This window comes from Typopeltis vanoorti, chromosome 8 (genome assembly GCF_054136105.1).
Source record: "Typopeltis vanoorti isolate ZY-2024b chromosome 8, IOZ_Tvanoo_1.0, whole genome shotgun sequence".
Classification (NCBI taxonomy): domain Eukaryota; kingdom Metazoa; phylum Arthropoda; class Arachnida; order Uropygi; family Thelyphonidae; genus Typopeltis; species Typopeltis vanoorti.
The window spans coordinates 16949175-16974206 of NC_143556.1; the positions used below are offsets into that span (position 1 = coordinate 16949175).

The following is a 25032-nucleotide window of genomic DNA, read 5'->3' on the forward strand; positions in this document are numbered from 1 at the left end:
CTGATTGATTGAAAAATCTGAAGATTGCCTATTTTTTATTTGAAATTTTGGGCCTTTTTGTTGAGCCTTATTATTATTATTTTTGGAAATTTTTATTAAGAACTACTGCATTACACCATTTTTCAAATTACCACAAAATGACAGAAAACAGTATGCTAATGTTCAATAATATTACTCAGAACTGTTGCTATTAGGTAACAGTCCATAATGCCATACTCTCAATCACATCATGCAGCACTTACAGTTGAAAAACAGTACAAGAAAATGTAAATAAAAGGATGAAATTACCTCAGTACTATTTGTAAGTATTACTTGTAATAATTTTCTGATGCATACTCACATGCATTATAACAGATGTTATAACAGGCTAACACAGGTATGATTAATTCAACATCTTTTACACAGCCTGGTCTGTTTTTCAGATCTCTGATTTAATTGGCTATTACACTTTGATTTTTTTCTTCTGTTATTCCAAATCTTTCTCCAGCCATTTCAAACATAAGTTTAGCTAATCTTCCTTCCCCCATTAGTCCGCTTATACACATTCTTGAATATTAATAATATACATATTAATATTAATATTATAAACATTCTTGAACGAATCTGAAAGCACACACCAATTCAACATCACCAGAGTTAAAGATCGGTACTATCAACATAAGAAGTCTGAATGGCAAAGAAATGGAGCTAGCTGAGGAATTAGATAAGTATCAGATCGATTTAATAGGGGTGACTGAAACAAAAAAGACAAAAACTGGTGAGATCATTCTGAGCAATAAATACAAAATGTTATATTCAGGCATTGACAATCAAGGAAAAGAAGGAGTAGCCATAGTATTCAACACAAAATACGAGGCTAATCTTCTTGAATGGCAGTCAGTCTCAAGTAGAGTAATGTGGGCAAATGTGAGAATGGGGAACTGGACAATGAGACTTATTTGTGCCTATGGTCCCACAGAAGGTTCTACTAAGGTAGATGTGGAGGAATTTTTTGATGCTTTAGAGAAAGCTACTGACACAATGAAAAAGGAAAATTTGGTCCTTGTTGGGATCTAAATAGCAGAGTAGGAAATGATTGTCAGGCATACAAAATATATTGGGAAAATTTGGAGCAAAGAGCAAAGCAAATAATAATGGCAAATACCTGTTGGATTTTGCTCAGGACATGGACTGGTTATTACTAACACCATGTTCCAACATAAAAATGTGCACAAATTCACATGGAGAGAAGAGGCAATGAATAAGAAAAATCTCATTGACTATGTTACTGTTAATAGTGATGTTTTCTCCCTGGTGCAGGACACTAGACTGTACAGAGGATTTGAAATTGGAAGTGATAACCATTTGGCCTTGAGCAGGATAAAATTGGATTTCATATTGAAAACAAAACATGTAAGAAAGTTTTAAAGTGAATAAAAGTTAAACAGCTCTCAGATGTGAATTGTAGACTAAAATACACAACATTATTCAAGAAAAATGATAGAGTTTGAGAACAGGATCCAAACCTTAGAGATTCAGTGGCAAGCCCCGAAGAAAACATTGATTTTGCCAGAGAGGCATGTCATGAGGGTGTCTGCAAGGATAGAAAAATAAGAACTCCATGGTGAACACTGGAAGTTAAAGAGGCAGTGAAGGAAAAGAAGAAAGCATGTCAAAAGTTCCTGACAAATAAATCAGCTTGTGCCCTTAAAGAATTATTATTATTGTTAACATCTGACCTCCATGGAGTCAGAGACTCATCATTGGAGGTACTCACTATTGCATACAATGCTCATTCAACCGCAACTGATTTAATGTGTCCATCCACAACACATTCAGGCAATGCATTCCACTCACCAACCACTCTGAATACAAAGAAGAACCTGCTTCTCACTCCTTTGCTCACACTCTCCTTATATGATGGAACCTCGGTTGTCGAACGCCTCTGTTTTCGAACAGAATTTCGGTTCCCGAACAGGCAAGCGGCAACCACATGTTCCGCGTGCTGAGCTGTAAGGCAAGAAGCGTCAGTTACGTGTCAGCCTTCATTAAGTGCAGACATCTGCTCGAATTTGCAGTGAGGTTTCTTGATTTTCTTCGTGTGTTTTTTTTTCCCATAAATTATTATTAATGAAGCCACCATGTGGCCGCAGAAGAATAGTGATAGCAGCAAAGCGAAAAGAAAAGTTGTTAGAACCACGATAGAGATGAAAAAAGAAATCATATCCAAACTTGAAAATAGCATTCGTGTCTCGGATCTTGCTATGCAGTTCGGTATGGCGAAATCAACGATCCGTGCAATACTCAAAAATAAAGAGGCAATCAATTTTCATCTATATTTTATCTATTTATTGTGTTTATTCTTTTTATGTAAGATTTTATGCATTTTCATTATGTTCGTATATGATCTTATGCATGAAGTACTGCTGTAAAGGTTTAAATAAACAATCATCTGGGGTTCGGGAATGGATTAATCCATTTTACATTAATTCTTATGGGAAAATGGTTTCAGTTTTCAAATAATTTGGTTTCCGAACAGCCTTCGGGAACAAATTAAATTTGACAACTGAGGTTCCACTATACAGTTTCCAGCAATGGCCTCTTGTTCTACTCCCCTCTCCCATTCTATGAAAAATCTCTTCCATGTCTACCTGATAACAACCCTTGACACCTTATATGTTTCAATCATATCCCCCCCTTCCTCCTATTCACGAGGCTCTGCAAAACTACAAGAGAATGTGGAGCCTCCTATTCACGAGGCTCTACATTCTCTCAGTCTATCCTCGTACTCAACATGGACCTCGTACCCCAAGATACCTTTGTGAATCTTCTCTGTCCCCTTTCCAACATGTCCTCTTCACCATGAAAACCCAGCCACCAAATCTGTGCACAATAATCCATATGAGACCTGATCAAGACCTTATACAATGGAATCATAACTTCTCTGTTTCTGCATGTCAGGGTTCTTTGCATCATTGCCATTATTCGATGTGATGTCTTCACAACTTGTGCAATGTGGTCCCTGAATTTCAGGTTCTTGTCCACCATCACTCCTAGATCTCTCACCTCCTCTATTTCTGTTAAAGTTTTCCCACCAAGTGTATGCTTTGGATCCCATCGTTGCTTACCAAATCTCAAAACCTTATACTTGCCACATTGAACGAATAGCTCCACTTATCTGCCCACCCATTCATGCAATCTATTCAAGTCCTCTTGTAAGGCATTAACATCAGCCTGGCTGTGCATTGTTTTCCCCAGTTTTGCATCATCCCCAAACAGCTGGGTATCACTAGTTAAACCCAACTCAATATCATTGAGTTATTGAACAACAATGGCCCCAAAACTGACCACTGCGGCACACCACTGCTGACCTTTCTCTTTCGAGATACTGCACCCCCATATACAACTTTCTGATACCTATCCAACAGCCAGTCACTGATCCAACACAGAAGTCTGTTATCCAGTCCCATCTGTTTCAATTTATTTGAGAGCTTGCCATGTGGCAGTCTATCAAAAGCCCTTGCAGAATCCAAGTACACCGCTGTATATGCATCTCCCTTGTCCAAGGTATTTGTCACCTCATTAGTACATAAGTAAGTTAGTGAAACATCTAATTTAGAAAATTGAAGTTTTTATCCCAACTGCATTGAGAGGTGCAGCATGTTTATGTCCTTACAAATTGGAAATATCTTAATTACAATCATTGTAAAGGACCTGATGGATGGTGAGCAGAGCAAGTGTGCCGAGCACAAGTTAAATACAAGTGAATTGAGGGCAAGGAGATGAAGAAAAAGTTGGTGTAAAATAAAGCACGAATGTGTTGATAAGATCAATGCATCTGCTCTAATGAAAGCTCATACAGTAGCAGAAAAAAACAAACAAGCAAAAAAAAAAACGAATTAACCGATATGTATGTGCGTGTGCTAATATAGTACAAACAGAGACATGGGATGGAAAGTCCAAATAATTACTGATCATCTGAAAAGTATAAATTTTATATATCACTTGAGAATGATTTTTTTGTAAATATATGAAGAGGATATCTTAGCAAAATGTGCAAAGAACTAACAAAAGTCATCTTACTTTGTATGGATATAATAGATCCTGGTAAAAAGTTTTTATTTTCAAATTTAATTTTTAATGTGACTCCCACCCACAAAAAGTTGTAAAGCATGGGTGAGCTATTTAGATGAGGTGTTTACTCACTTTAAAATGCAGTTTTCAGGGTTTAAATAGTATTCGTGAAATTACTGAGGGGTGGGGGGTTGCCAAAAACTGTATCATTAGTAAATGTAACATTCATTACCTGTCTGCATTTGTTATCATTATCCTTTCTGGAATGTACCCCTTGGTGGGTAGTACAACATGCTATTTTAGCCTCCTTAGTCTTTGTGCCTTCTTATTCTTAATATGCTTTTATGCTTTGGGTAGGCTACAGATTTTAAATATTCTTTATATATTGTATTTAATTTTGACATGGCCTAGAAACTCTGTTCTAGAGATCAAACAGAATTTTTGAGCCACTTCAGGTCTCCAGTAAGCAGGAAAACTCTGTCGTATCAGGCAATGAAATCTCCCGACTGAAAGCCATCACAGACATCCGTGGCTTGATTTGAACCTGTAGCCTGTTGGTTGGAAAGCAGATATATTAATTACTGGGCTAACGAGGCCAGCTAATTATACTCTTCTGAAAAATCTTGATTCACTTGTTATGATTTTTTTCATGTTCTATTGTTGCGTTGGCATTGGTGTAGATGATGATGATGGTAGTTGCAGTTCATTATTGTTGGTGGATTTGAGTGGTGGAGACGGAGAGTTATGGAGTAGGTGCCCTCATTAGATGAGTCGTTGGACTCCCTGGAGGTGTGACGTAATAATAATAATAATAATAATAATGATCTCCTCTTAACAAACCCATGCTTATAACCACAGAGAATACTCCTGTTATCAACCCATTTCTGTATCCTACTTCTCACCAATCTCTCCAAGACCTTCACCACAACTCCAGATATACAGACCGACCTATAATTTGAAGCTACAGCCTTAACACCACCTTTATGCAGTGAAACAATTTTACACTCCTTCCACTCAAATAGAACCTATGCTGTTGCTAAGCTCTTATTAAACAGGCATGCCAGTGCTACTGCCAGTTCCCTGGAACATTTCCTTAAGATGGGTTGTGATATGTCATTAAATACTATCGCCTTGTTAACATTAAAGTTATTTATTTCCCCAGATACCTCTTACTCACTCACAATTAAGCTTTCCTCTCCTATGTCCTCTACACTTAAGTTCCTCATGATTCACCCTGATCAGGATGAAACACCCTTATAAATTGATCACTGAATACCTCAACAATGTCTTCTGCAGCATTTACTATTCTACCACTTTCATCCCTTAACTTTACCTTTCCATGATCATTCTTCCTTCTACTTGCCACATATCTAAAAAAAACTCTCTAGGATTTTTCTTAGTCTGGTTTGCCAATTTCTGCTCATACTCTACTTTTGTTTTCCTTACTGACTGAGTCACTCTCCTTGTTCTTTATATTCTTCATGTGACTGATTACCATTATTCATCTTGTACTTTCTCCAAAGTACTTTCTTTTTCAGATTTTGTGCTAAAGCTCCACATTCATCCATTTTACACCTATCTTATTCAGCCTTTTTGGCCTTTGGGATACATTCGTACATTGATGCTGTTATGTGTTTCATTGTAAGTTCCCATGCAGCATTTATTTCCTTACTGGCCAACTCCCCTTTCCGTGCTATACCTCGAAGTTGTCTCCTAAACTTGTCATAATCACCAGCCTTATAATTCCACATATATCCACTCATATACATAATTTCACACATATACATAAGGAATTATATTCCTTATCCACAGAATACAGAGACAAATGTAAGAACGCTAAACACTGTGTAAAACTAGCTAAACAAAAGTCATGAGAAGACTTTGGTAAGAACATAGAAAATAAATAACAAGTAGGTGGCAAGATATTCTGGAGGTGTTGAAGAAGCTTAGACATGGAGGAAAGAGTGCTGTAAAAGAAATTAGAGATGATATAGGTGACATGAAAACCAGAGAGAAAGATATCCTTGATGTATGGAGCAATTACTTCAAAAAATTGCTAAATTTTTTTTACACAGTGGTGTAAAAAAACACTGACGAGGCATGCAATCAGGAATACATATCCATACTTGAAGTAGAAAAAGCCATCAAAGCCTGAAATGTGGAAATTCAGCTGGTGTAGATGATATTCAACCAGAAATTCTCAAGTATGGAAGTATAAAAGTCTTACAGTGGCTGCACTGCATAGTTCAGAAGGCCTGGACAGAGGGATGAATTCAAGATGATTGGAGTAGAGCTCTCATAGTACCCGTATATAAAAAGGGAAATAAAATTGAATGTGAGAATTACAGAGGTATTCCTCTACTGAGTGTTCCTGGTAAGATTTATGCAAGTATACTCGAGAAACAGTTGAGAAGGATTGTGGAAGAGAAGCTTCTGAAATACAAGCTGGATTCAAGCCAAATAGAGGCTGTCAGGATCAGATTTTCACTTTAACAAATTGTTGAGAAATTATGGGAATATAACAAAGATCTGTATTTAAGTTTTGTAGATCTGGAAAAGGCATATGACAAGGTGCCAAGAGAGAAGCTATTCAAATGCTTCAGTTGTATGGTGTCAGTGGGGCATTATATCAAGCAATACTTGGTCTTTATTTGAGTTGTAGGTCAGCATTTAGAATTGAAGGAAGTACAGGAAGGTGGCTTAATGTTAAATCTGGTGTGAGACAAGGATGTACATTATCCCCTCTGTTATTCATTATTTATATGGATCACATTATGAAGGAAAGTGGTATTAAACCTGTTATTAAAATTGGAGATGTTAATATCAGCTCTTTGCTTTATGCAGATGATGTTATACTTCTAAATAAATCTGCTACAAGTCTGCAAGATTCCCTGAGTAAATTGAATAGCTGTTGTAATAGATATGGTGTGAAGGTCAGCAATAACAAGTCAAAGAGAATGTAAATAGGAAGAAGCATTGAAAATATCAACTGCATTGTGAGTGGAGAACCTATAGAACAAGTAAAATATTTCAGCTACTTTGGCATGATTTTTAGTGAAAATGGTAAATTAAATATGGAATCAGAAAACAGAGTCAATTAAGCTGGTATGGTAGGAAGTCAAGTGAATAAATTTATATGGAATAACAGAGAAATTAGTCAAAACACTAAATTAGCTGTATACAAGACAGTGTTCAAACCAATTTTAACTTATGGATCTGAGAGCTGGGTTAGAAGTAAAACATTTGATCAAAGACTAGAGACCACAGATATGAGAATCATGAGAAAGATTATAGGCATGAACAGATGGCATCAATTGCAATATCATATTAAAAACGAGGGTATTAGGAAAGAACTTGACATTACTAGCATCCAGGGATGTGTTAGCAGAGCTAATCTCAGGTGATATGGTCACTTAAACAGAATGGGAGAGGAAAGATTAGCAAAACAAGTGTTCTCTGCCAGGTTGGCAGGAAAAAGACCCGGATATAGGTGGATTGATATGGTAAAAAGTGTCTTAGAAGATAGAAATATAAATCTGTTAATGTTGGAGTCTTGACAAGTAACAGATGGATTTCGAGAAAGTTGTAGATAGGAAGTTAATAATTATGTAAATTTTTCATGTAGTACTATCATATCCTGTACACCCCCTTGAGGTACATGTCAGGAATTTGATGATGATGATTATAATGAGATAGCATACCCCTTTTTTTACACGACCTGATTTTACATCAGTCATCTTTATGTACTCTTTAATTTTTAACAACTAGCTTACAACTCAAGTATAAGTAAGGTCTTGTTCTTTATAATGGGTGTCTCCCATATCACTGTAGTGTTTTGAAGAGTTTTTCTGTTGGCATACCTTATCATGTTCCTTTTCCAGAACTAAAAAATATAATGCAGATCGTTCATGTTATATTCTCATCATTTCTCAACTGTCTTAAATTAAAATAATTTCTGGAGAACTCCTGTTTGGCCTGAACCAAGGATGGATGATTTTTATTGCCTAGTGTGAGACTATCATCACCGCCACTCTGTTTGAAGGCCTCAGTAATCTGTAAAATTTTATATTTGGTCTGTAGGGTAGGGGGAAATGGATTATATAACCCTTAGCACATCTATGACACTAATGGAATATAAATTTCCAGTCTTTTGTGGGTAGGATTCACTTTAAAAAACATGTTTGCATACATCTTGCCTGGAATGCTCAGTGAGGAAATCCTCTATTATTCAGTCAGATTTCATCCCTTCTTATATAAATGGAGAGCACCTCTGGAGCTCAGTGGAAGTGGCACTAGACTATCCAAAGAAACCAGGGGGGGGGGCTCATGCATAGGCACTGCGGAACTGCAGCACCCCAGTTTTCTCAATATATAAATATATTTATTAATTTATTTATATTTGCTTGTAATATTTAATTTCATCATCAACAATCCTATACAATTCTCTTATTTTGTATAAAAAATAATAAAAATCCATCTTGAGCAATATGACACTGCGGTAAAGCACTGTGTTTACCACAGTGTCATATTGCTATGCACACAAGCATATTCATGTTATAGTGAGATGCGAGCTATTAGCGTAATGCGGCACTGTCTGTTGCGCAATTCTACTGTTGTTTATATGCAGTTTGCACCAGTAGTAGAGTGTTCGTAGTGCTTATCATGTTTACTCCGTCACTTTAAATATTTGGACTTACAATTAAAGACATAACATTTGTTATAGTTTTTATTTTAGAACATTATTGGGGTTATGATAATGGATTTTATTTTTAAATAATTTTGAATTATATTGTACTAAACTGTATAATTTCATCGATCATAAACAATATTTTTTCATGAAACAAAACAAGAAGAATATATTTTATTTTAAAGTAAATATGAATTATACCAAACTATATCATTTTATCGATAATAAACAATATTGTTTCATGTTTAATTTTTTTTTTTTTAAATTTTTACCATAATTTTGATATTTTATCTAAACACGTATACACTATACTGACAGTGTGTATGTATATTTTGAAAGTTGCAGCACCTCCATGATTTCAAGCCATGAGCCGCCCAGAGGAATTTTTAATTGGCAATTCTAATCGCTGACTAGAGGAATTTTTACTAAGCCTTTTTTATTCAACTTTTCTCTGAGATAGTCAATCTCTGGCAAGGGCAATTGGTTTTTTTCTCCCTGAAACTCGGGGGGGGTTTTTTTGTCCCATAAACTCAAAAAAATCAACCGTAGAGCCCATACTATTTTCCACAGCAAAAACATAGTGTTAGGATTAGGGACTACGAGATGGTGGCACATGTCAGCCGCTTCTCTTTACCAGATGCCCTGTATCATTAGTGATAGGCTTGTGCCAGCTATCTGTGGTTGGCTATCAGTGGAGATTGGACCACTCCCTCAGTCTCCAAAAGTTAGATAGGGCTGAGACATCCTTGCATACTCCCGATAGGAAAATAAAAAGGTGTTAGCTGATTTTAAAGCTGATGTAAATGGTTACTTGGGAAGGTCAACTCCAATCTGGGATTCAATTTCTGAATAGGACTTCTGAATTATGCAGTGTAACCTCTGTTTATACCTCTGTATTTGAGCATTTCAGGTCAAATTACACACACACACTTCAGGTGTCTTTTTTAACCTTAAATATTGATATGTACTCCTTGCATTTCTCTTAAAAATATTCTGCCTGTTTGCACTTGTTGAATGTCACTATTAAAATTCAGATTATAATAAATTTAGTTTAATCCTTTATCCAAGTGTGTGCAAACAAAGTTTGCGCCTGAAAGTATCTTCAGGACTGGGGTAAAGTGGTACAACACCAAGCAACTCAAACTTTCAATAAAATTCAGATATACCACACAATCATCAAAAAAAAAATTAACTGGATTTAATATTATGTGTACTTTATAAATATAATGCTATATTATAATAAAGTTGTTATAAAAATGAAATGAGAAATATGCAGAGCAATATTAAATGTTTAGTGGAAACAAATGAAAGTGTACAAAAGAATAAAATGAATGAAAAAAGAGTAAAAGAGGTGATGAGTGTTTTGAGAATAGCAGTGTATGAAGATTCCATTGTTAGAGGATTGGTTACTATGAGCCCGTAAGGTCTGGTATCCAGGAGAAAGAATGGGCAAGATAATTTATGCTTCGGACATGAGGAGAAAATGAGCATGAGAATTAATGGTGGTTATGGGGAGAAATGATTTAAGTTGACATAAGGAGAATATAAAAGCAAATATCAACAGGTCATTGAAGAGAGTGAAAGATAACAGTATACCGGGAAAGACTGTCAGTGTGTTGCCAAGGTATGACAATGATGAGACAGAGAGCAAGAATCTTGAATGGTATGCCATAACCCAAGTTATCATGACGTGATCACCTGGATTGTGACTAGCCATATGCAGACTTCTTTGAGGAAAGAATATATATGGAATTACAAGGCTGGTTATTATGACAAACTTAGGAGACAGCTTAAAGCTATAGTATGGAATGAGGAGTTGAGCAATAAGGAAATGAATGCTGCTAGCAGAGCTGTGTGAGGAGAAGGGAGTACAGTTTATGGGTGTATGGCATGTATTTGAGGAAAGAATGGAATTATACAGATATGATGAATTGCATTTGATTGGAGTGAGTGTACCAGAGAATGTGTTGTTAGATAGAAGTGCAATCAATGTGAGATGCAGGCAAGAGATGAAGTGAAAGATCACAAGAGTTGCATTGAAGAGAAGAAAGAAGAGTGGGGGGGAGGCAGGTGGACAGGTAGGCATGGTATAGGGAGAGTGGATGTTGGAAATAATAGTGAATGTATGAGGATAATCAGCATAGAAATGGAATTGATCAGGATGTGAGTGGGGAAGTTGAGACTGAGCAGATATATGTGCTAAGCACTGATAAAGGTGATTTCACAAGTGTGGTAGGAAAATCACAACCAACAAGTGGCTTGGGTAGGACTGGTTATAGACATAAAAGTGAACTGCTTGTTTATTTACAAATGCCAGAAGTATGAGAAATAAGGGCGATGAAATGGTTTCACTGATTGAGTTTATTTGTCTCGAAATTGTTTGAATAAATGAAACATGGTTGAATGAAGATGATATCCTAACAGGAATAGAAATGGAAAGGTAATGTTTTTTGTGAAGATAGAAAGGACAAGAAGGGAATAGAGTGCTGTTGATGATAGCAGGGGAATTATATCCACATAAGGTGGACACGAAAGAAGGAAATAGTGGCAGTGTGATGTGAGGTGGAGGCTGACAGGAAGACATATTTAGTTGGATGCTGCTATAGGCCAAGGAACATAGGAAAGGGTGATGAAGAAATGTATAAACAACTTTGATTAGTGAACAAAGGAAGGGTGATTATTATGGGCGATTTTAATTATGGTAGTATCGATTGGAATGAAGAGATAGCATTTAGGAATAAGGAAAATGAATTTCTTGATTTTAATGTTAAACAGGAACGGACTTAATGCTGACCCTTGATGCAGGCCAATTGTCACTGGAAAACTTTCTGTCTCTTCCAGGCAGGTTCGAACTCTTGTCTTCACATTTCTGTACATCTCCTGCACCAACCTGACATATTTCTCTGGTACTTTCTTCTCCCTCAAACACCTCCAGACTTCTTGCCTTGGCACTCTATCGTACGCTTTCTCCAGATCAATAATAATAATTAATATCAATTTAATAATAATATTAAAAATATTTAATTAAAATTAATATCTCCTTTTTTTTGTATTTCTTAAACCCTTTAATATCACTGGCTAGCAACAGAGTTTGAAATTCACAACAGAAAATAGCAAAGGAAATGAAAATGACGGTGGTAATAACTGTAAGAAAGAACATGTTGATGCATCAGGATCAAATATTTGTAATAATGATCCTGAAAGAAATTAGTGTGAGCCATTTCAGTTTCTTAAAAGAGTCAAAAACAAAAACGTGGGGGGGGGGGGGAATCATCATCATCAAATTCCTGATATATATATATACCCTCAGGGAAGGGGTGTATATCCATGCATGCGTGGATTACGAAACAATCACTGAGGAAGTTACAAGTGATTTCAAAATTTAACAGAGACTTCTGCTACATGGTTCAATCTGTGTAAATTAAATTTTAATGGAAACATTTTGAACCATGCAGTTTAACCTTCTATTAGGGCTGCATCTGCTGTCTGTCAAAACATGCCAAGAAACTCATTTTGTTAAAAAAACTTCCTTTTGATTTTTTATATATTGAAAAAAAAATTGAAGAATGGCATTGCACTTACATGCAACAATATGGTGATAAAAATATTAAAGTTAAAAAAAAAAGTAATTAAAATAAAAAAGTGCTGCATACCCCCCCCCCCTAAAAATCCTTTCACATACTGCAGTTTAGCTGGCCTAGTTGGCCAAGTGGTTAACATATCTGCTCTTCAGCCAAAAGGTTGCAGGTTCAAATCCTGCCATGGGCATGGATGTTTATGATTGTCTTTCACCTTCATACATTCATTCATACAAATGTATAAACACTCCAAAGACGGAATGATTCACCATGGAAGTAGGCCCAACCCTCAATGGGAGAGGCCTTTACCCAACAGTGGGTAATATACAGGCTTAGATAAACAAACAAAAACAGTTTGGGAAACACTGATAAAGGGAATGAATTAAGGGAGATATTCAAATGTTTGCTGATGATGCAGAATTGGCAAGGGCAATTTGAGAAAAGTGATGTAGATATCCTGAAGGATAATTTAAATTAAAAAAGCATTGGTATTAGTAATCTAATAAGGATAATAATTGTCAGTTTTTATGTAAAATGTAAAGTTACGCACTTTGTGTTGAAAAGATTACATTCTCTGTATCACACTAATGGTATTGAATTGCAGAAAATTGATGAGGCTAAGGACTAGAGGATTATTTGGATAGAGAGTTGAAGTTCAGAGAAAAAACACTAACAAGTAAAGATAGATTGGGAATCAGGAGGTGGTGGAGAGGATTCAGCAGTGAGTGATCAAGCTTATGACAGGTCTGTGGAATGTTCTCTAAGGATGAAGGTGTATGGGTTGTAAAGCTTTGACAGGCAGAAGAGAGTGGACATGATAGAAACTTATTAAAGGGATCCTGTAAGATTGACACAAGGGAAATTTTTCAATACATGTCAAATACTCATAGAGAAAGAATTAGGAGTTACCCCTGGATGTTATGTAAGAATGTGGTTAGTAAGGGAGTGCAGGCTAGATTTTTTGCTTGGAGAATGGTGAGTGGAATTGATTGCAAGAATTAATTGTGAGTGCCCTTGCATCGAATGAGTTTAAGGAGAGATATGATAGGTATGAAGAAATCCAACAAGGTGGACCAATTATTTTCAAAGCCTTGGCTGCCAGATTCACGTGGTACTTCAAAGAAAGAAAGATTCTAGAGGAATGGAAGACCTCAAAAAACTTCTATTCAAAAAATGGAACAAGGAAGACAAAAAAAACTATCATCCAATCTGTCTAATCTCTCACATATATAAAATCATGAACAGAATAATTCTGAACAGAATCCAAAACGTTCTCGAAGACAACTCCAGTAGAGTGCAGGCAAGATTCAGAAGAGGCTTCTCCACAATAGATCATATCGAGGTCATTTCACAACTAACAGAAAAATGCAGATAATACTGAATCCCTCTATGTTTCCTCTTTATTGATTTTAAAAAAGCATTTCATACCAGAACACAATGCAATCATCAGTGCCTTACTGGAAATAAATATGGACTCAACTTACATCCACGTGATAAAAGAAACTAACAAAAATCAGACCATACAAATAACCCTATTTGATCAACCTATAAATATAGATATAAACAGAGGGTCTGCCAAGACAATGTAATCTCCCCAGATCTATTTATCAGCACTTTAGAATGCATTCTGAAAAAAATAGACCTAAACAGAGGAATAAGCATGGATGGTGAAAAACTACAAATCCTTATCCTTTCTTTTAGTGTTACATGGTGATCATCATTCATTTTAGAAATTATGGACTTTACAACCGTGTTATAGATAACTATTTTAATTTCCCAACATTTCGACCTTCATATTAAGGTCATCATCTGGAGGATATAGAAATATACAAGGACAAGCTGAGTTTGCATTTCACACAGTATACTAGAGACAATGATTTGATCAACGGTTATTCTACTGGCATGACCTCTAGTGAACAAAAAAAAATACAGATAAAATTAATTATTTAGAAACTACATCAAAGCTAAATTCTATTTAAAACAGCATAAGAGAAACATTCTTTCATATAGATAGTTTGCTTACAGTAACAATGATGTCCTAATTTAACATGACAATTGTTATATTAGATTTTTAAGATTCTGGATTATCTACAGTCCTGTTTATAGTTAATGCTTAGAGAGAAAGGTTCTGTGGGTAGAATATGTGCCTTCCATATGCTTGGGATTTTTAGGCCATCATTATTGTTCAGATTAGGGTGGTTGATTAAAAAGCTTACTCATCTCATCCAAAGGTCCACTCCCTCTGCGGCCCACCCCGGAGTACACCGTATTTATTGCACCTGTAATCTACCATATATAGGGGAAACAGGACACACAATTCTATCAGACAAAAGGAACATAAATGATACATTAAATATAATAACTATGGTGAAGCTGGCCTTTCTGATCATGCTCTGAACACTTTATATAGAATTGACTGGAAAAGCACCAGTTGTTTACATCACACCGAAACATGGTATGAACATAAATTTAAAGAAGCCTGTGAGATTCTTATCAACCACCCTAATCTGAACAATAATGATGGTCTAAAAATCCAAAGCATATGGAAGGCACATATTCTACCCACGGAATCTTTCTCCCTAAGAGTTAACTATAAACAGGACTGTAGATATCCAGAATCTTAAATCTAATATAACAATTGTTATGTTATAATAAATTTAGTTTAATCCTTTATCCAAGTGTAAGCTAACAAAATTTGCACCTGAAGTATCTTCAGGACTGAGGCAACTCGTGGTAAAGATGGACCAAGCTCTCATCACTACTTGTCTTAGTATCTCCCTTAATGCAAAGCACATCTCCTTGCAGACATGTATAATGCTAGTGGGAGCCAGACCCAGAGGTGGTGATACTAATGTGGAAGTGATGGAAGAAATTGTCATGTTAAATTAGGACATCATTGTTACTGTAAGAAAACTATCTATTTGAAAGAATGTTTCCCTTATGTTATCTTAAATAGAATTTAGCTTTGATGTAGTTTCTAAATAATTAATTTTTTAATTTTATCTGTTTTTTTTTTTCTTTAGAGGTTAAGGAAGTAGAATAACCATTGATCAAATCATTGTCTCTTTAGCATACTGTGTGAAATGTAACTCAGCTTGTCCTTGTATATTTGTATATACTCCAGATGATGACCTTAATATTATGGTCGAAACGTCAGAAAATTAAAATAGTTACCTATAACACGGTTGTAAAGTCCATAATTTATAAAATAAATACAAATCCTTATGTTTGCTGATGATCTAGTACTGATATCCCACAACTCAAAAGATCTAGAAGAAATGGGTAAAAAAATGTACACAAACAGCAGTAAGATAGGCTTAGAAATGAATCTAGAAAAAACAAATGGATCAAAAACATCTACACAAGTGACAGTCACCTATATATTAATAACATCCCTATAGAACAAGTTGACTCCTACAATTACTTAGGACAAACAATAAAAATGAATAACGATCAATCTGTAAAACTAGCAAAAAGAAAGAAAGCTGCATGGCTATCATTCAACAGACTTAAAGAAACACTTACTGATCCAAATCTTGACATCTCTGCAAAGGCAAAACTATTCAATAGTGACATTATTCCATCACTCACATATGGATCAGAAGCATGGAACATGACAAGAAAAGAAGAAGAGACTCAGAATAACTCAGCTTGCAGTAGAACATAGGATTTGTAACATCAGCAAAATGGAACATATTAGAAATATAGAACTAAGAAAGATATCAGGCATGAAAGATGTGGTAACTGCAGTATATGAAAGCAAGATGAGATGGAATACCCAACTGGCAAACAAGAATAAAGAGAAAACCAGGAAGATCACCTACAAGACTGGAAGATCCACTAGTGAAATCTATGGGTATAACATGGAAGAGAGAGAGGATCGAGATCATTAGACGCATCTTTGTTACCTGCACTCATGGAGAAATCTTGAGTGAAACACAGGTCCATCAAATCAAAATAATTAGGTATTATATACCTGTACAATGATAGGTATTGTGGGTATAAAGTTAGTTTCATTCCCCTGCGATGAGTCTTCTGACTCCATGGAGATATCCATGTAATAATAATAAATAGTAAGGATGTTATGATTCTTTGTATAAGGCTTTGATCAGACTGCATATGGATTGCTGTGCACAGATTTGATTACTTGGTTTTCAAAAGGATGAAGAGATGTTAGAAAGGATTCAAAGATGATTTAGTAAGGTGGTTACTGGTTTTCTGAAATGTGGAGTATGAAGACAGATTGAAGAAATGCAATTTTCAGGGTTTAGTAGATAGATGGAGAAGGGGGGGGATATGATCAAGACACAAGTTGGTAAGGGATTATTACCAGATTAATGTGGATGAGATTTTTCGTAGAATGAGTGCAGATAGGAGTGGGAGAACAAGAGGCTGTCCATGGAAGCTGTACAAGGAAGATGTGAGCAAGTGTATGTTGTGGTGGGGGGGGGAGATTTTTGTGTGGAGAGTGTCAGGTCATTAGGTCATTGCAATGCATTGACTGAAAGTGTGGTTGAGTGCAGGGACAGTGAATGCACAGTAGTGGGGCCTCCCACAACGAACTTTTTGACTCCATGAAGGCCTGATGATAATAATAATTCTTCAAACTTAAACAAATTCGGCTGCATCACATTACCAAAAAATCTAGGAGACTATCATTTTGAGACCTTCAACAGGATTCTGTCACTAAAGTGGTTCTGGATACATCCATAAGGGGGATCAGCTAGGGCTAAAGGAGTAAAGTGAGCAAGGAAAATATTGGCTTAATAATCTAATTAGTCAAATAAATTTAGTTAATTATCTTTAGATGTGTATTTTTATCATTAAACAACAACATGACTATTATGTATTATTTATTAACCTTGCTGTTTTCTCCACGATTTTCAAGCCTTTTCTATATAGATTTGATTTATACATTTTTAGCTATGCTGCTTAGGTCTCCAACAATAAGTAGCCTTTTTTTTTTATGCCAACTGCCCTTACTAATGACTCGAACATTTTTTTCTACTTCTTTCCTAGTGTCACTTCTTTGGGACCATAGGTACATCTTATTGTCTACTTTTCTATTTTAAACTTTGCCCACATTGCTCCACTTGAAATTAGCTCTCATTCATCATCATGTTTGGTATAATGAATATTATATTTATTCCTTCCTTTCCCTAATTTCTAGTACCTGAAAAACATTTATTTAGAACAGTCTCACCTGTTTTTGCTTTCTTACTTTCATTTTGTCAGTATGACATTTCTGTAATACTTCTGATAGTACTACTGTTTTTAATTGATGCTTCTTACATTGATAGTACTTGTTCTTCCATTTTGTTGAGCTTCATTTGTTGCAGTAACTGACTTTTCATTTTGCCTAGATAAACATGACAGGTTCTTATGTTGGAAAATGTGTTCCAGTGTGGAAGTTGTTTAAATAGTATTAATATAATATACATATAACGATGTTTTCTTATTTGCATAAATTTAAATATACAAGAAAAGAATATTTCTCATCAGAAACTTATTAAAGAAAGCATGATGAATAATCATCATCAAATCCATGATATATATCCTCAAGATGTACAGGATATTATAATAGTACTACATGAAAAAGTTACATGAATTACTAACTTCCGATCAAAAATTTTCCTTCAAATTAATCTATTATCTGTCAAGACTTCAACATTATCAGATGTTATATTTCTTCTTCTTCTAAGGTGTTTTTTACTGTATCAATCCACCTACATCTTGATCTTCCTCTGGGTCTTTTTTTCCTGCCAGTGTGGCAAATAACACTTGTTTTCCTAATCTCACCTCTCCCATTCTGTTTAAGTGACCATACCACCTGAGATTAGCTCTGCCAACATATTCCTGAATGCTAGCAATGGCAAGTTCTTTCCCAATATTTTCATTTTTAATGTGATACTACCATCGATGTCATCTGTTCACTCCATTAATCTTTCTGAGAACTCTCATAACTTAAGTTGTCAGTCTTTCATCAATTTTTTTTTTTTTTTTTTTTTTTTTTTTTTTTTTTACTCAGTTCTTAGATGCATAAGTTAAAATTGGTTTGGACACTGTCTTGTATACAGCTAATTTCTTTCTTATTCCATATAAATTCATTCAGCTGGCTATAAAAATACTATAAATAATATGATTATTTATAGTATTTTTATAGTATAAAGAGTTAATTTTAATCATGGTTGATGTCTTTTTCATTTAACTTAAATAATTTCTGATATCACTTGTAGATCCAATAAAAAACAGTATTATACTTATTGAAAGTTTATTTTTCACTTGGTCAGACTATAATAAATTTAGTTTAATCCTTTATCCAAGTGTGTGCAAACAAAGTTTGCACCTGAAAGTATCTTCAGGACTGGGGTAAAGTGGTACAACACTGGGCAACTCCTTGCAAAGGTGGAGCAAGCTACCAACATTACTATCTCAGATGGCACACTGTTTGGCAGCTCCTATAGGAGGAGATGACCTTGCAAATGCTTCTGCCTGGTATCTCCACTTGGACCTGGCTCCCACTGAAGAGACCTCAATAAAGGTCGAAACTAGTCTGGGTAGTGGCCCTTCCCTTAATGCATAACATTATACATACCCACAAGGAGATGTGTTTTGCATTATGGGAGATACTGAGATAGTAGTGTTGGTAGCTTGCTTCACCTTTGCAAGGAGTTGCCCGGTGTTGTACCACTTTTCCCCAGTCCTGAAGATACTTTCAGGCGCAAACTTTGTTTGCACACACTTGGATAAAGGATTAAACTAAATTTACTGTAGTATTATACTTAATTAATTCTAATTGATTTTGTAATGTACATCATGCCAACAAAAAGTTATAAATTAATGCCATCAGTGTTTAATGTACTATGTGTTGCTTAATTACCTTAAGGGTCAAAGCTGTATAACTGAGAGGAGACCTCCACATAGCCTTTAAAGGAATGCAGAGAACCGACCAGGGCTTCTGACCTAATGTCCAAATCTCACCTTCTCGTGGTGCACCCTGTTGGGTATCTACCTGGATACTGAACGAACGAGGATGGGCTGGCAATTTGGGATTTAGCCGACCAAATTGTATTCTTATTGGTAAAACCAAATTAAAAAATGATGGTACAACATGACAAAATTTCATGCTGGCTGGGACGTCGCCCGGTTAAACAAGGCCCCGTTGTTTTCGCCAGGGAACCAGTGCGAACAGCGAAAAGTCAGCTACTGGAACAAATCTGAAAACAAACCCCAACTCGACATCACCAGAGTTAAAGATCGGTACTATCAACGTAAGAAGCCTGAATGGCAAAGAAATGGAGCTAGCTGAGGAATTAGATAAGTACCAGATCGACATAATAGGAGTGACTGAAACAAAAAAGACCAAAACTGGTGAGATCTTTCTGAGCAATAAATACAAAATGTTATATTCAGGCAATGACAATCAAGGAAAAGAAGGAGTAGCCATAGTATTCAACACAATATACGAGGTTAATCTTCTTGAATGGCAGTCAGTCTCAAGCAGAGTAATGTGGGCAAATATGAGAATGGGGTACTGGACAATGAGACTTATTTGTGCCTATGGTCCCACAAAAGGTTCTACTAAGGTAGAAGTGGAGGAATTTTTTGAGGCTTTAGAAAAAGCAACTGATACAATGAAAAATGAAAAGTTGGTCCTTGTTGGGGATCTAAATAGCAGAGTAGGAAATGATTGTGAGACATACAAAAATATTTTGGGAAAATTTGGAGAAAAGAGCAAAGCTAATAATAATGGCAAATATCTGTTGGATTTCTGCTCAGGACATGGACTTGTTATTACTAATACCATGTTCCAACATAAAAATGTGCACAAATTCACATGGAGAGAAGAGGCAAGGAATAAGAAAAGTCTCATTGACTATGTTATTGTTGATAGTGATGTTTTTTCCCTAGTGCAGGACACTAGAGTGTACAGAGGATTTGAAATTGGAAGTGATCACTATTTAGTCTTGAGCAGGATGAAAGTAAATTTCATATTGAAAAGAATAACATGTAAGAAAGTTTTAAAGGGAATAAAAGTTGAGCAGTTCTCAGATGTGAATTGTAGACTAAAATACACAAAGATTATTGAAGAAAAAATGAAAGAGTTTGAGAACAGGAATCAAACCTTGGAGATTCAGTGGCAAACTCTGAAAGAAACATTGATTGATTCTGCTAGAGAGGCATGTGGTGAGGATGTCTGCAAGGATAAAAAAATCAGAACTCCCTGGTGGACATAGGAAGTTAAAGAGGCAGTGAAGGAAAAGAACAAAGCATATCAAAAGTTCCTGTCAAATAAGTCAGCTTGTTCTCTTAGAGAATACAGAGACAAATGCAAGAATGCTAAACACTTTGTAAAACTAGCTAAACAAAAGTCATGGGAGGACTTTGGCAAGAATATAGAAAATAAATATCAAGAAGGTGGCAAAATATTCTGGCGGTTGTTGAAGAAGCTTAGGAATGGAGGAAAGAGTGTGTAAAAAAAGGAGTTAGAGATGATAAAGGGGACATGAAAACAGGAGAAAAAGATATCCTTGAAGTATGGAGTAATTACTTCAAAAAATTACTAAATGAAACAAGCAGTGATAACACAGTGGTAAAAACACTCAACAGGCATACAGTCAGGAATACATATCCATACTTGAAGTAGAAAAAGCCATCAAAGGCTTGAAATGTGGAAAAGCAGCAGGAATAGATGATATTTGACCAGAAATGCTGAAGTATGGTGGTATAAGAGTCTTACAGTGGCTGCACTGCATAGTTCAGAAAGCCTGGACAGAGGGACGAATTCCCGATGATTGGAGTAGAGCTCTCATAGTACCCATATATAAAAAGGAAAATAAAATTGATTGTGAGAATTTTAGAGGTATTTCCCTACTGAGTGTTCCTGGCAAGATCTATGCAAGTATACTTGAGAAACGGTTGAAAAGAATTGTGGAAGCAAAGCTTGGTGAAGAACAAGCTGGATTCAGGCCAAATGGAGGCTGTCAGGATCAGATTTTCACTTTACGACAAATAGTCGAGAAAGCATGGGAATATAACAGAGATCTGTATTTAAGTTTTGTCGATTTGGAAAAGGCATATGACAAGGTGCCAAGAGAGAAGCTATTCAATACGCTACAGTTATATGGTGTCAATGGGGCATTATATCAAGCAATGCGTAGTCTTTATTTGAGTTGTAAGTCAGCAGTTAGTTCAATGTTAAATCTGGTGTGAGACAAGGATGTACATTATCCCCTCTGTTATTCATTATTTATATGGATCACATTATGAAGGAAAGTGGTATTAAACATGATATCAAAATTGGAGATGTTAATATCAGCTCTTTGCTTTATGCGGATGATGTTATACTTCTAAATAAATCTGCTACAAGTCTGCAAGATTTCCTGACTAAATTGAATAGCTGTTGTAATAAATATGGCATGAAGGTCAGCAATAAAAAGACAAAGACAATGAAAATAGGCAGAATCATTGAAAATGTCAACTGTGTTGTTAATGGAGAACCTGTGGAACAAGTGAAACATTTCATCTACTTAAGCATGATTTTTAGTGAAGATGGTAAATTAAATATAGAAATGGACAACAGAATCAGCAAAGCTGGTATGGTAGGAAGTCAATTGAATAAATTCATATGGAATAAGAGAGAAATTAGTCAGAACACTAAATTAGCTGTATACAAGACAGTGTTCAAACCAGTTTTAACTTATGGATCTGAGAACTGGGTCAGAAGTAAAACACTTGACCAAAGACTAGAGACCGCAGATATGAGAGTCCTGAGAAAGATTATAGGCGTGAACAGATGGCATCAATGGCAATATCATATTAAAAACTAGGATATTAAGAAAGAACTTGACATTGTCAACATCCAAGAATGCATTAGCAGAGCTAATCTCAGGTGGTATGGTCACTTAAACAGAATGGGCAAAGAAAGATTAGCAAAAGAAGTGTTCTCTGCCAGGTTGGCAGGAAAACGACCCGAGGAAGACCAAGATATAGGTGGATTGATACGGTACAAAGTGCCTTTGACGATAGAAATATAAGATCTGATAATGTTGAAGCCTTGACAAGTAACAGACTGATTTGGAATAAAATTGTAGATAGGAAGTTAGTAATGATGTAATTTTTTTCATGTAGTACTATCATATCCTGTACACCCCTTGAGGGTACATGGCAGGAATTTGATGATGATGATGTGTTGCTTAATCCAAAAATCCTGCTTTGGAGACCAAGCATGAAACTTTTTCAAGCAACTTCAGGCTTCCAATAAGTAGGGTGGCGGCATCACATAAGGTAGTATGTTATCTGTCATTGGTGATATTCACAATCATCTATCCCACAGTGGGATTCAAACACCTAACCTGTTGGTTGAAGAGCAGAGATGCTTATCATCTCTGCCAGTGAGACATGGCAATTCTTAAATTCCAAATAATAGTAAAAAATAAGTACTGACTTCAGTTAAAATCTGCACAGTTGCTTCTAGCAGTATTTCTAACAGGAATATAAAACTTCATGACAATTGGAACAACGAGGCTGCTACTGTACATAAGGATGTAAAAGGCACCCAGTTTCAAAACATGACTCTTGCTGGAAAGTTACGCATAAAATTTATACAATTAAGTAAGATCTGATTTTTGTGCTTGTGAAAATGAATCATTGCTCATTACGGCTACATTCACTACAATTTGTTTTTATTCATCAGAAATTGCAATTTTTGTACTTAATAAAGAAATCTTCCCTTAGAGGAAAAAAATCTGTAGGAATAATAATACTGTTATGTGGCATGCATCAGATTTTATTTTAGTGTAAAAGGAATTGGAAACTCACTATAAAATGTGGTCATTTCCATATATACATTCTCTCAGATGGCACGAAAACATGTTTAACTCTTAACTTTATTGACATCAGAACATGCAGAGAATGATAGAAGGTATATGTAAGACAATAGCTAATATTATAAGTTAAACCTTTTCTTTTTTACTTTTGAAAAAAATTAATTAATAAAGCTTTTGATCTTCATTAGATTTTTTTTGCTGTTTGGAGTAAAAAGTATATCTTTAAAGGCAGGCGGAAAATACACAGTGAGGTTGACATCTTAGATGGTTGTAGTCGAGCTGAAACATTTACAGAAAATTTTTAAATTGTTGAACAAATATTTGTAAAAATAACAGTTACTTTGCAGATAGTAGACTTATCTTGTAAATCTTTAATAAGCTGATTTAAGATGTACAGCCAGTATATCTTTATACCAGGTATAAATAAGATTACATTGGAATTGCTTCAAAATATCAAAATAGACCTTTTGGTTAATTTTCTGCTTTTATTAATTTTCAATTAATAAAAGCAGAAAATTTCTTTAAATAACTTTAAAGAAATGCATAAACATTTGAATAGGTCCTAAAGGTATTTTCTGTGTGCACAAAATTTTTCTGAATTTTCTGTGGCAAGTTGTCTTATAGAAATCTTCCCTCTCTTCTCCTCTTGATGTTGCCATAATTTTCACTGATCAAAGATTTACAAATCTTGGATATATTTGACAGAGAATTAAAGAAGCTGGCGGAGAATTTTGAATTTTTTTTTTTCAGGTTGAAAGGAAAAATTCTATTCTTACCAGTTATTTGCTTTTATGTTTATACATTATTCCATTTAAATAATAATAACATATATATATATATATTCTATAATATTGAATGACTTGAACCGAGGTTAAAATAAAAAACTTTATTTGCACGACTAGTTTCGTCTAGTCATGCAAATAAAGTTTTTTTATTTTAACCTTGGTTCAAGTCATTCAATATTATAGAATATGTTACCTAACCGATAAATCTTCGATTGAACATATATATATATATACACATACAGCCATCCCTTGACTTACATTGGGGGGTTCCATTCCATCCGTAAGGACATAAGTCGATACATTAAATCAACACAGTTATAGGCGTTAGGGACTTAACTGTGATACGTATACTGTCATTTTAATTTTTAAACCGTATAAAACTGTACTGTGTGTTACTATGTTGCTACCACTATAAAAGAGGAAAATAATCACTGAAATCTATCTCCACAATCACATTTTCATTGCCTTTTCTATGTAAAGGTTCAGACTGCGGCTCTTCTAGTGTAACCTTTGTTTGTTTTTTTTATGAAAATGTCCAATGTGCTTTGCTTATTTCTTCTCTTTTTTTCATCGTAAATTTGTTTACAAGCAAACGCATCATCTACTCTCCTTTCTACTAGTAAGTAGCATAAGTAGCATTCAAAATTGGGATCCATGTCTTCACCATTTTGAGAATGTCACTAACTACAGAGAACATTTCTGCAAGACCCTTCACTGTGAATTGTTTAACTAGCTCTTCTTGTTTCTCTTTTCCCTCTTCCTTTTCTCGTTATTCCTCTTCTGCAACATTCCAGTTCAACCAATTCTTCGTTGGTCAAAGCCCCCCCCCCCCTTTTTTTTTTTTCAGAACTTCCAAATTCTTGCACAAACCTTTTTAATGTCTTTTTCCATATGCCACTCATACATTGAAAGGTCACTTCGTCCTAAGCCACAGCAATATTTTTAGTAGTATGATTAATATTGAATGCTTTCCAGAATTGCAAAATCAACAGAGGAACTCTTGAAGACACATGCAGATTGACATCTGCCCTGAGTGTGCTTTATTTATTAAAAATGTTTATATTCCCTTATGGGATCATGGACGTAACTTGAGCAGACGT

The 25032-nt window shown here is 35.3% G+C and overlaps 1 protein-coding gene across 3 annotated transcripts in view; it reads left to right on the forward strand.

Moving 5' to 3' along the window:
• The window catches only part of LOC150103763 (cellular tumor antigen p53-like), a 357156-nt gene that overhangs the window by 249809 nt on the left and 82315 nt on the right, over positions 1–25032 (forward strand). The gene's annotated exons all lie outside the window — the stretch shown is intronic.